This window comes from Symphalangus syndactylus, chromosome 6 (assembly GCF_028878055.3).
Source record: "Symphalangus syndactylus isolate Jambi chromosome 6, NHGRI_mSymSyn1-v2.1_pri, whole genome shotgun sequence".
Taxonomy (NCBI): Eukaryota; Metazoa; Chordata; class Mammalia; order Primates; family Hylobatidae; genus Symphalangus; species Symphalangus syndactylus.
Window position 1 is genome coordinate 56,111,520 of NC_072428.2, and position 12,952 is coordinate 56,124,471.

Genomic DNA, 12,952 nt, shown 5'->3' on the forward strand with positions numbered 1-12,952 from the left:
CCACGGTGAAACTCCGTCTCTACTAAAAAAATACAAAAAATTAGCCGGGCGTGGTGGCGGGCGCCTGTAGTCCCAGCTACTCGGAGAGGCTGAGGCAGGAGAATGGCGTGAACCCGGGAGGCGGAGCTTACAGTGAGCCGAGATCGCGCCACTGCACTCCAGCCTGGGCGGCAGAACGAGACTCCGTCTCAAAAAAAAAAAAAAAAAAAAAAAAAAAAGAACAGACCAAATCAAGTAAGACCTTGATTTGTTTTTACAATGGCCTCGGAAGACAGCAGCCCCCACATTCATTTTGACTCTCCATTGTCCCCTGAGTCTCTGTATATCCTGCGATAACAGAGTCCCTGCCTGCTGGTGAAATGGGAAAGCTTCCCTTGACCCCCTTGCAGGGCGTGCGACGCGGGTGTGACTCGCTTCTTCAGTGCCTCGCTGCTCTAACCTCTAGAGCAGGTTGCGGGGCTCCGGGCCCACAGCAGTGTCTGGGGGGGATGATTACAGCTCCTGAAGCCCCAGCAGGCGTGTGCTACTGTGTGCTTTTAGTTTTGCCGTCTATAGGCAGCTTGTGTTAACCAGCTCAATTAGACCCTCTACCTTGTTGTGAGGACAGAGGACTTTCTATATCCCGGGTTCTTGCCTTGGTGTTCTGGAAGAATCGGATCACACCTGAGCTCAGGGAATGAGTGCAAGGTTTTATGGAGTGGCGGTAGCTCTCAGCAGATGGGGGAGCCAGAAGGGATGGAGTGGGAAGGTTTTCCCCTGGAGTTGACCGCTCAGCAGCCTGGGCTCTTTTCCGACTGCCCCAGCCAAACTCCACCAGGTTCCACCGGTTGATGGCCTGCCAGCCTGCTGGCTCTGTGGGTGTGCTCCTTCTGCCGGCATGCTCCAACGTCCTCTTGACACCCAGCTGCTCGTGTCTTCTTCAGCTGATGTGTTCTCCTCAACATCCAGCCACTTGTGTCTCTGCCTGCTAGGGTTTCGGGGTTTTTATAGGTACAGTATGGGGGGTGTAGCAGGCCAGGGTGGTCTTGGGAAATGCAACATTTGGATGTCAAGTCAGGAGTGCCTATTCTCACCTAGGTCTATAGGCACAGGCCCGGGGGTGGAGCCGTAGCCAGGGGCCACTCCCACCTCTACCCAGCACTTCCTTGCCCACTTCCATATCACTGGGGCCTGAGGCGATCAGGCTGATCTGCTAGCACTACTCATCCCTGCCTTCATCTAGGAACCGGGCAGGCATGGTGGAGCCCCAACACACTGCAGTATGAGGCCGCTGCACTCAGAAAGGCTTGTGTCACATCTCAGCTCTTCTACCCTTCACCCATGTGACCTCGGCCCAGTGATTTCACCTTTTGAGACTTAGTCTTCTCATCTATAAAATGGGGATAATAATACCTGCCTCACAAGGCTATAGCAAGGATTAATGAGATCATACACCATGAAGTTTGGCTCTGGACCTGGAATACAGTTAACACTTGATAAAGGTTGTCATCATTGTTGTCACTGTATCACCACTCCTCTGTGCCAGGCAGCCCTCATGCTGGATACCAGGGACCCTGCGATACACCAGAGCCATTCAGGAACTCCTCAAGGAACTCAGAATCTGATGCGGAGATGTGCCACAAAGACAATTTAAACAAATAAAAGATGATAGCTCACACCTGTAATCCCAGCACTTTGGGAGGCCGAGGTCGGAAGCTCTCCTGAGGCCAGGGGTTCAAGATCAGACTGGTCAAGGTAGCAAGACCCCATCTCTATAAAAAAATAAAATAATAATAATAATTGTTCTAATGGGGGAGTGAACAAGGTATGGTAGGAACACCGGGAGGAGGGGATTGCCACAGAGCAGTCAGGGAGGTTGTCCTGCAGGAGGCAGAGCTTGTGTGGGGGCTCACAGAGGATCACCTTTTGCCAGGTGAAGCTGGGGGCTAGTGGAAGGAAGCCTGTTGCAACTCCCTAAGTCTAGGATTCGCTAGTTGTGCACTTGAGGTGAAGATGAGGCTCTTCCTGTTGGCTGGAGTCTCAGCAGAGGCTCTAGAAGCTGAGGGGCCCAAGCACCTCACATCCTCCATGGGGAGTTAGACCATCTTGCAGCACAAGCAGAGGATGCCCTCCCAGGCCTGCCCCACCAACCCCACCCAACACCCACCCATGTTAAAGGCTTTTTTTGGAGAAAATTGTTATTTTGCTCTGAGCTTCCCTCCCTTCTTTAAACCAAGTGCGGAGGGCTTCAAGACTTTGGGGGACCTGGGAACCTGAATTGTCCTCACACATCACAGTCTAAAGGCAGTGTGTGGTGGTGGAATGGGGAGATCCAGGGCCACCCTGGGAATGGCTCACACTGCCAGGCTAGACAAAGGATACCTGATTTTTCCAGTGGACCGGATGAGGGCCTGTGGAGGGAGCTGGAGGCGGGTGGGGTGAGGACCTCTCAACAGAGGGTACTGCTGGAACTGATGCCTGAGGGGAGAGGTTGCAAACCAGAGGGAGCATTGTTCTTTTGGGCGGGGGTGGCAGGGGTGGGGGGGATCTAGATGAGAGGTCCCCAGGGGAGGAGGTTCACTGAAAAACCTCCTGGAGAATCCTGTGAGTTAGAGTAGAATTTGGACATCTACCATGTCTCAGAGGGTCCCCAGGCCAGGTTACAACTGTATCAGGCAAGGAGGGCCTGATCTGCTCTCTCTCCCACTCTATAGACAGATGGTCATGGAGAGGCCGCGTGAGGTGGCTCACACCTGTAATCTCAGCATTTTGGGAGGCCAAGGCGGGTGGATCACCTGAGGTCAGGAGTTCGAGACCAGCCTGGCCAACATGGTGAAAACCTGTCTCTACTAAAAATACAAAAAATTAGCTGGGTGTGGTGGTATGCACCTGTAATCCCAGCTACTCAGGAGGCTGAGGCAGGAGAATCACTTGAACCCAGGAGTCGGAGGTTGCAGTGAGCTGAGATCGCGCCACTGCACTGAGGGAGAGCAGAGGCAGTCAGTGCCCTCTCCAAGTCTCTAGTTTCTGAGGCAAGCCCAGCCCCAGAGAAGAGTCTTATTCTACATTGGATGAGATTTTGCAGTTTTAATATTACTTTTTGGTTTTATTACTTTGAACTATACTTTTCAAAAATTAATGATGGACGATTTCAAACATACCCGAAATTAGAGAGATGAGTCTAATGACCCCACCACGTACCCATCATTCAGCCTCAGCAATAGTGGGTTGTACCAATCCTGTTTCCTCTGTGCCCCCACCTACTTCTCCCAGTGTAATTTGGAATCAAATCTCCGAGAAAGAAAAGAATGACTTCCTCCTTGCTTCTGAAAAATTAAAAATAAGAAGAGCCACTGCCCTCCACTGTTTGATTAGAACACTAAGGTTAGGGCATAAACCCGAGATTAAAGCTGGCAGGATCCATGGAACCATCCCATGGACGGTGGGGTTGGTATATGTGTCCTTCACCATCCAGCTCCCACCACTCCGAACAGTGCTCGGCACATAGTAAGTGCTCAACAGATCATTCTGGTGCTTCTCCTCCACTTGCTCCTCTGTAGCCTTCCCAGGCAGCAGCTTTTCCTCTGTCAGGCACAAGCTGGGGCGGATACTCAGCTCTTCATCCGAGGCTGCAGGCTGGTTCTGCCCATAGCAATCCCATCCCAGGCTTGGCCAAGAGGAGAATTACTTTGCAGAATACAAGACGTAAGGAGGAAAAGCATCTACTTCAGTGCTCTGTAATGGTAGCCACTGGTTATCATAAAAGCAGTGGTGGCCAGGCGTGGTGGCTCATGCCTGTAATCCTAGCACTTTGGGAGGCCGAGGCGGGTGGATCACTTGAGGTCAGGAGTTTGAGACCAGCCTGGGCAACTGGTGAAACCCTGTCTCTATTAAAAATACAAAAATTAGCCGGGTGTTGTGGAACATGCCTGTAATCCCAGCTACTTGGGAGGCTAAGGCAGGATAATTGCTTGAACCCAGGAGTTGGAGGTTGCAGTGAGCTGAGATTGCACCACTGTACTCCTGCCTGGGTGACAGCGGGAGACTGTCTCAAAAAAAAAAAAAAATTAAAAAAATAAATAAAAGCAGTGGGAAGGAGACATCCAGAGAAAAGTTTGGGGCAGGAGGGTGGCATATGGGCAGACATTTTTGGAACTTCACCGTCCTCTGTGGAAGGTGGCATAGAAGGGGTGAGAACAGAGGCAGCAAGACAGTGAGGAGACAGGAGCCGCAATCTGAGGAGAAGGATGAAGGTTTGACCCACCTGGGAAGGGAGCCTCCAGCACGTGGAAGAGGGAGGAGCTGGGAATCCTTAGAGGCACACCTCAGCTGCCAGAGGTCCCACTCTGCCTGCCTTTGAGCTCCGGATCCTGAATGCCCCCAGGGAGGCTTTGTAAAGATCCTTCCTAGGACTGGCTACATTTTGCAGGACCCATTGCCAAATGAAAATGCAAGGCTCCTAGTAAAAAAGATTACTAAGAATTTCAAGATGGCGACAGCAGAGTACTGAAATAAGAACAGGGTCCTTTGCATAGGGCTGCTGATACAGAAAGAGAACATAGGACATCCCGTTAAAGTTGAATTTCACATAAACAATGCATTTTTTTTCTTTTTAGTTTGTGTGTCTTGTGCAATGCTTGCAATAACATGTTTCTGTTTATCTGAAATTCAAATTTAACTGGGAATCCTGTATTGTGCCTGGCAACTCCACCAGGTGGGTCCTGTCTCCTCCCTTAACTGGAGCTCCTGGGAGTGGCTCAGGCTTAGGGTTCTTCCAGGAGAATGGTTTTCAAACTTCAGCCTGCATCAGAAACATCTGGGGGACTTGGTAAAATCCAGATTGCTTCCCCCCAGCCAGAGTTTCTGACTCATGCCTAGAGTAGAGCCCAAGAATTTTCATTTCTGACAGGTACCAAGGTGATGCTGTTACAATTGGTCCTGGGACCACACTCAGAACCAGTGTTGGAGTACATCACCCTGGGAAGCCCCTGAAAGAGATAGAAAATCGTAGTGACCCAAAGTGGTCACCAGAGGGCAGAAGCGCCCACTAGTCAGGCTATAGGACCCGCCCACTGGCCTGGGGCTGGGCTTACACCTTTGCTGAACATTTGTTCTGTGCCTGACCACGTCCAGGGCCCTGGAGCGGACAAAGAAAGACGTGGGTCAGCATTAGTCTCTGCCCTGAGGGGCTCAGGGTGTGGAAAGGGAGACAGATGTTCTAACTGAGAATTACAATGGGTGCTGAGATGGGGGAAGCACGGGCTGTGGGAGCCCAGGGGAGGCTGGGGGTGGTCAGGGCCCTCTTCCTGTAGGAGCCTGAACAGAGGGTAGGAGCCATCCATACAGGGAGAAGGGGAGGAGGGGCTTTCTGGGCATAAGAATACACAAGTACAAGGGCGCACACTGGACAGTGCCAGGGACTGCTTGAGGAGGAGTGCAGAGGTAGAGGACAGAATCGGTGGGTGGGTAGCCTGGTAAGGCTGGGGCTTGGCAGATCCTGAGGGACTCAGCGAGCCCCAGGAGGGTTTTAACTAGATGGTGTGTTAGAATGAAGAGTGTCTGGGAAGAGAGACCAGAGGCAGAGAGGCCTAGTGAGCAGGAAGGTGCAGTGGTCAAGGGAGGAGGTGACCCGGGGAAGCAAGGGTGGCCCAGTCTCTCTCATCTGTTCCTCCATTCCTCCATTCATTGCACGTGTGTATGGAGCAACTTCTCTGAGCCAGGCCCTGGGTTGGGTGCTGGCTGCCGGCTGCTGGGACTTGGCAGTGACGAAGACAGTTCCTGGCTTATGTGGAGAGCTCACATTTTAACTGAGAAGACCACAATCCGACAGCCAACCTCACAGTGAGCCAGCTAGTTACAGTTGTGGTCCCTGAGGGATGGGTACCAGAGATACCAAGGGAGCCACAGGACAGGGTCTGGGCAGAGTTGGGGTTAGGGTGGGGGTAGGAGGCATCTCCCAAGAGAGACCCTGACCTGGGCATCCTGACCTAGCAAACAGATGCTTCATTCAGCCCTACCCTGGTGCCTCCATGCCGAAGCCCAGAGCTAACAATATGGCCATTGACAGCTCCTGCCACTGCCTGAGGTCTAGCTTTCTTGCCCCCATCCATCCTTAGCCACACAATCCTGGCCTTCAGTGGGAAAGAAAGAGCAAGATTATACTCAGGTACTAGGGGCTGGGCCCACTCCTCCACCAGAGTCAGCCTGGCCCCAGCCCAGGCGAGTGCCCAGCCAGGCACCTTCCTCAAATGTCCAGTGCTCTTGCCCTAAGCATGTGAAGAGTCCGGCAGCTAGAAGCAGAAGGATGCAGGAGATGACCTGAAATGCCAAGAGGATGCCCTGGACTCGCAGGGCTCCTGGATGCACACTGTAGAACATTTGTCGATAGAGATGGGATTGGCCTCACGAATGACGTAGATGCAAATCAAGCTAACTGGAGCATTACTTTCTAGAAGGCTAACCTTCTTGCTATTCCTAGAGCATGCCTAGTTCACTCTAACTGTGGGGCCTTTGCCCATGCAGCTCCCTCTGCTTGGGATTCCCTCCTCCCACCATAAAGGTCTCCCTCCTCCTTTGGTCGGAGGAAGAATGGCTCCCCAAAGCCATCCATGTCCGAATTCCTGGAACCTGTGAGTGCATTACCTTGCATGGTACAAGCGACTTTGCACATGAGATTAAATTACGGATCTCGAGATAGGGAGACTTTACTGGTGGCCCAGTGTCATCAGCGAGGTCCGTCTCAAGAGGGAGGCAGAGGGGTCGGAGTCAGAGAAACAGATGTGATGAGCGAAGGAGAAAGCAGAGAGAGAGGGAGATTGGCAACTGCCACACTGCTGGCTTTGAAGGTAGAGGCTGAGGCCACAAGTCAAGGGATGTGGGTGGCTTCTAGAAGCTGGAAAGGGCAAGGAAGCAGATTCATCCCCAGAGTCTTTAGAAGGAGTTGCTAGCCCATTGAAGTCTTCTGACCTCAAAACCATAAAAGAATAAGTTTGTATCATTTGAAGCCACTAAGTGTGTGGTACTAGATACAGCAGCCACAGGAAATGATTACAGCTTCTTATTCAGATTTCAGGCTGCCTGGTGTAAAGTAGTCTTACCCACAACACCTGTTTTCGTTTCTTGCTAGCCCTCATTATTACTGGAAATGATCACATTTCTTTCTTAGTTTATTGCCTGTCTCCACTCGCCAGCACACCAGGCTCCTGGAGGGCAAAGATCTGGTTTTGCCCACTTTTTTATCCCAGTACCTAGAACAGTGCCTGGTAAATTGTGGGTTCTCAATAAATCTTTGCTACATGAGGCTGGGAACAGTAGTTCATGCCTGTAATCCCAGCACTTTGGGAGGCTGAGGCAGGCAGATCACCTGAGGTCAGGAGTTCGAGACCAGCCTGGCCAACATGGTGAAACCCTGTCTCTACTAAAAATACAAAAATTAGCTGGGCGTGGTGGTGCGTACCTGTAATGCCAGCTACTCAAGAGGCTGAGGCAGGAGAATCGCTTGAGCCCAGGAGCCAAAGGTTGCAGTGAGCCAAGATCCCACCCGCTACACTCCAGAGTGAGACTCCGTCTCAACAACAACAAATCTTTGCTAGGCGCGGTGGCTCACGCCTGTAATCCCAGCACTTTGGGAGGCCGAGGCGGGTGGATCACAAGGTCAGGAGTTCAAGACCAGCCTGGCCAAGATGGTGAAACCCCGTCTCTACTAAAAATACAAAAATTAGCTGGGTGTGGTGGTGGGCACTTGTAATCCCAGCTTCTCAGGAGGCTGAGGCAGAGAATTGCTTGAACCCAGGAGGTGGAGGTTGCAGTGAGCCGAGATCATGCCGCTGCACTCCAGCCTGGGCGACAGAGTGAGACTCGATCTCAAAAAAGAAAAATCTTTGTTGCATGAAAGGAAGAATGAAGGAGTAAAGGACTTCCTCTGTCTCTCTCTTATGTGCACTGATGGCAGGGAAGGGGGGTGCCTTGGCTGGTGGAAGGAGGCCTCAGAACCATGAGAATGGAGCGAGGCCTGGAGGGCTGCAGAGATCTGTAGGAACTGCAGAATTTGGGCACATGCTGTCCAGTTTACAGGCCACTTCCAACCCAGGGTCTTTTTGTGGTCGCTGTTCCTCGGAACTACCTGGAAGAGGAAGACAGGCTTGAAAGGAACCATGGCTCTCACTTTGCGGGTGGGCATCGAGGTACTGGATGGTGATTTGAGGGTTAGGGAGACACTGCCTCTCCAGCAAGGGTCAGTGGGACCTGAGAGGGGCCTGAAGGCCCTGCCTGCTCCCCCAGAGCCTTCCCCACACCTCACGTACCAGTTCTCCTTGGCACTTGGGCTGCCAGCCTTTGCCCCTGCTCTTCCCCCTGCCAGGATGTCTTTCCTCTCCTCGCCTTCTTCCAGGGCTGGGACTAGGGTGAGACAAGTGCAAACTAAAAGGAGCACCAGAAATCTCAGTAATCAGGATTAATCATATTTTCATGTAATTATTATTATTATTATTATTATTTTTGAGATGGAGTCTCACTTTGTCACCCAGGCTAGAGTACAGTGGCGCGATCTTGGCTCACTGCAAGCTCCGCCTCCCGGGTTCATGCCATTCTCCTGCCTCAGCCTCCCCAGTAGCTGGGACTACAAGCACCCGCCACCACGCCCGGCTAATTTTTTGTATTTTTAGTAGAGACAGGGTTTCACCGTGTTAGCCAGGATGGTCTCTATCTCCTGACCTCATGATCCGCCCTCCTCAGCCTCCCAAAGTGCTGGGATTACAGGCGTGAGCCACCGCGCCCGGCCTCTTGTAATGTTTTTTAAAAATCAAAACAAATGCAAAAGATCCATGATGAACAAAATATCACATTTTAAATAAGGACTTTTTTATTTTTCCTTTTGTCTCAGGCTCCAATATGGCTTGACACAGTCCATACTACTAATCCTGTCTGAGACTGGCAATGTAATTTGTGAGGCCCCTTCTTCAAAAATTATTATTATTATTTGTTGCCCAGGCTGGAGTGTAGTGGTGTGACCTCGGCTCACTGCAACCTCCACTTCCTGGGTTCAAGCAATTCTCCTGCCTCAGCCTCCCGAATAGCTGGGATTATAGGCACGTGCTACCACGCCCAGCTATTTTTTTTGTATTTTTAGTAAAGATGGGGTTTCACCATGTTGGCCAGGCTGGTCTCGAACTCCTGACCTCAAATGATCCGCCAGCCTCGGCCTCCCAAAGTGCTGGGATTACAGGCATGAGTTACCACGCCCAGCCTCAAAAATTATTAAGAATTGCAGCAGCAATTAGCCGGGTGTGGTGGCGGGCTCCTGTAATCCCAGCTACTCGGGAGGCTGAGGCAGGAGAATCGCTTGAACCTAGGAGTCAGAGGTTGCAGTGTGCATTCCAGCCTGGGCAACAGAGTGAGACTCTGTCTCAAAAAAAAAAAAAAAAAAAAAAATTGCAGTGGCTGGGTAGTGGCTCAAGCCTGTAATCCTGGCACTTAGAGAGGCCGACGTGGAAGGATCGCTTGAGCCCAAAGGATCTCTTGAGCCCAGGAGTTCAAGACCAGCCTGGGCAATAGAGAGACCCCATCACTACAAAAAATACAAAAATAAGGCCGGGCGCAGTGGTTCATGCCTGTAATCCCAGCACTTTGGGAGGCTGAGGCGGGTGGATCACGAGGTCAGGAGATCGAGACCATCCTGGCTAACAAGGTGAAACCCCATCTCTACTAAAAATACAAAAAAAAATTAGCCAGGCGTGGTGGCGGGCGCCTGTAGTCCCAGCTACTGGGGAGGCTGAAGCAGGAGAATGGCGTGAACCCGGGAGGCGAAGCTTGCAGTGAGCTGAGATCGCGCCACTGCACTCCAGCCTGGGCGACTGAGCAAGACTCCGTCTCAAAAATAAAAAAATAAAAAAAGAATTGCAGGATGTCAGTAGTAACCATCGAACCACTTGGGAGGGTCTGTGAGACTGCACAGGCTGTACACCCATGAGGTTGGCCCTGATCCTGTCTTTATTTAAAATTGTGATATTTTGTTACTCATAGAATTTTTGCATTGATTTAGATTTTTTGAAATATTGCATGAAACATGATTTACTTTGATGACTGAGGTTTTTGGTGCTCTCAGTAATTGCACTCCCAAGGCAAGTGCCTCACTTGCCTCACCCTATTCCCAGTCTTCTCTGCTTGGTATGCACTTCTCAACCTTAGGCAGCCTCCTCCAGGACGTCTTCCCTGACCCCTGGCCCCACACTGGATTGGTACTTCTGGGCTCCTTCTGGCCGAGCTACCGTCCCAGAGCTCCTCTGCTTCCTCCCCTCCGTCCCATTCCTGAGCACCTGGTGTGAGTCCCATTGTTTAAGGGAGTAGATTTGGTTTGCTTCTGTGTTCCAGAACAGGGCCTGGCTCGGAACAGTTGCTCAGGAAAAGTGGGTTTTGAGAGAAAATGAGTGGTCTGCCAGCGCTTGGAATTTTATGTCAACAGGATGTCTTTGGGTCAAGCCCTTCTGTCTCCAGAAGTTCCTTGGTAAAACCTCTACGGGGTAATCCTTGGGCAAGACCCTATCTCTGAAAATGCCCAGCAGTGGCAGAGCCAGCTCTGTGGGCACTAGACCTCCTCATACCCCTAGGTGGCAGGACAGACACCTGGCAACACCTGGCATAGGCGTGGGGCCGGGCCAGTCCTGTGGACCTGTGATGCTGGCCTGTTGTTGACCCGCTTGCTCCTGCACAAACCATGCCAAGCTCCATCTTCAGGCCAAGCCCTGTAGTTCCTCACCTCAGGGACTCACAGCCTTGCTCCAATAACCTGGCTCCCTGCCTTGTTCAGGCGACCAGACTTGGTGTCTAGATTTGCGTCCGGGACAGAACCTTTCTAGTACTCAGCACCACCATCGTTAGTCTTCTAGCGACCCTGTGTCAGGGAGCTGGAGGAAGATGCCTATGAATTCCTGAGCCTCAGCATATGCTCTGATTGGTCCTTTACCCCAACTATGTCCCAGGACTCCCTCAAGCCTGACCAGTGTTTATCCAGCTCTCCCTTCTTCATTGTTCTAACAATTTAAAGCCTCTGCCTGGGGCCTGGGCAAGGTTAACAAAGTAATCAGCTTTAGGCAGTGCCCAAAATGTGGGTGGCTCCCGGAGTCCTTGGTGACACGGACGCCAGCACAAACCTTCTGACACCCTTGCAGGTATGGCCCAGTGGCTGCTGTGGACAGAATCCCAGGCCTCAAGCAAGGAGAGCTAGCTTCAAACACAGGGCTATAATCTCTGCTTGTTTGGGGCTCAGTTTCATCATCTGCAAAATGGGGAGAAAATGCCTACCTCATAGCAGGGTGATGGGAATTAATGGAAAATGCAAGAGCTCCTGACATACCGCAGGCATTGGGAAATGCTAGTTCCCTTTCTCCTGTGCTTGCTTTTGGTGCGAAGACCAGTCAGCTGTGCTCCCTGGGGACTCCCTTCCCACTCCAGCTCCCAGCCTCTGAGTTCTTTTTCACAACTCTCTGTGCCAAGACATGGGGAAACTGAGGCTCAGAGGGATCAGGGGCTTGCTGAAAGTCAGGTGTAGAGTCAGAGGCTGAGCACAGACTGGAATCTAGGAGCTGGGGCTCGGCCAGAGGTCTGGGCTTGGCAGGTGGCCAGCTCCTCCCGTCCCGTGTTTCCCCATCTGGCCCTGGTAATGCCGAGCCTGTGAAGCACAGCTGTATATATAGCATCAGCTATGGGCTCCTCCCCCATCACACACACATGGGCACACAGACACACACCGACCCAGCCAACAGCGCTGGGTGCTTCCATGAAAGGCGTATTTCCTTCCTGAGTCAGAGCAGACCCCGAACAGACAGCCTTTGGGCCTGGCTGAGAGCCAGCCCCCTCCCTGCTGGAACCTCTGGGCAGCAGCCAGCACAGCTGCATCCCCTCAGCAAGGCCTGCAACGATAGGCCCACGTTGCGTCAGCTCGGCCTGTCTCTGGGCCTGCTCCGGCCGCAACAGCCAATGAGGCCTGGCCGAGTGTACAGACCCCAGCACTGGTCCAGCCCACCCCACCGCCATCACCCTGCGGCCGCCTGGTCCTCCTTCGCTCTCGGCTAGGAGACGGGGACTGCTGCTCCATCGCCTGTGGCATGGCCCTCCCTCTGTGCCCCTGCCCCCACCAGTGGCTCTGCCAGCTCAGCCTTGGTTTCCCTTCCGGGAGGTAGCAGGGTCACCCCTTGGCCTGGCGTGGGCCCATTTCTCCACAGCCTCTGTTCTCCTCAGGCTCTGTGCTTGCTCTGATCCGCATCTTTCACCTGTGGCATCTTTCAGTTACTCTCCTATAACCATGATTCACAAATTGTCATCTTCGGACGGGCCTTCTACCCTGAGTGCCAGAATTACGGACGCTACAGCCTCCTGATGTCTCCAGTCTATGGAGCCCACCAGCTTCCCCCAGAGCTCACTGCCTTCCCCCAGAGTCTCCATGGCAGGAAGGGGACCATTTCCACTTGTTCACCAGGCCAGGCACCAGAGAGTCCTCCTTTTCCCTTCTCCCAGGCCCTCCGTGCCCAACCCACCGCCACTGGGCCCTCTCCAGCCCGAGGCCCCTGCCTGGTCTGGGCACCAGCATCTCTCTCCAGGTTACCGAGCCATTCTCTCCTCTGGCCTCCCTCTCTCGCTCTCCATGCAGCAGGCAGAGAATGCAAAAACGCAGGGTGACCTGTCACCAACTTTCACAGCTTTAGTCACACGTACCCCCTCCCATGGTGGCCTCTGTGGGTTCTCGTGCCTACCCTCCCCTGGCTGCGTACCATGAAATCTTGCCAGGATTTGGCTCTTTAGCCTGAGGCCTAAAGCCAGCAGGTCTGGGCTGGTGGGAAATGCCAGACCTGGCCAGAGGAGCCACAGCCCCAGCCTCCCACCTTCCCCAGGGTTGCAGCGCAGTATCTCTGAGCCCCAGGCTCAGCACCACCACTTCCCCAGCCACCCTCGGACAAGCCCCCTTCAGGCTGGAGCTTGA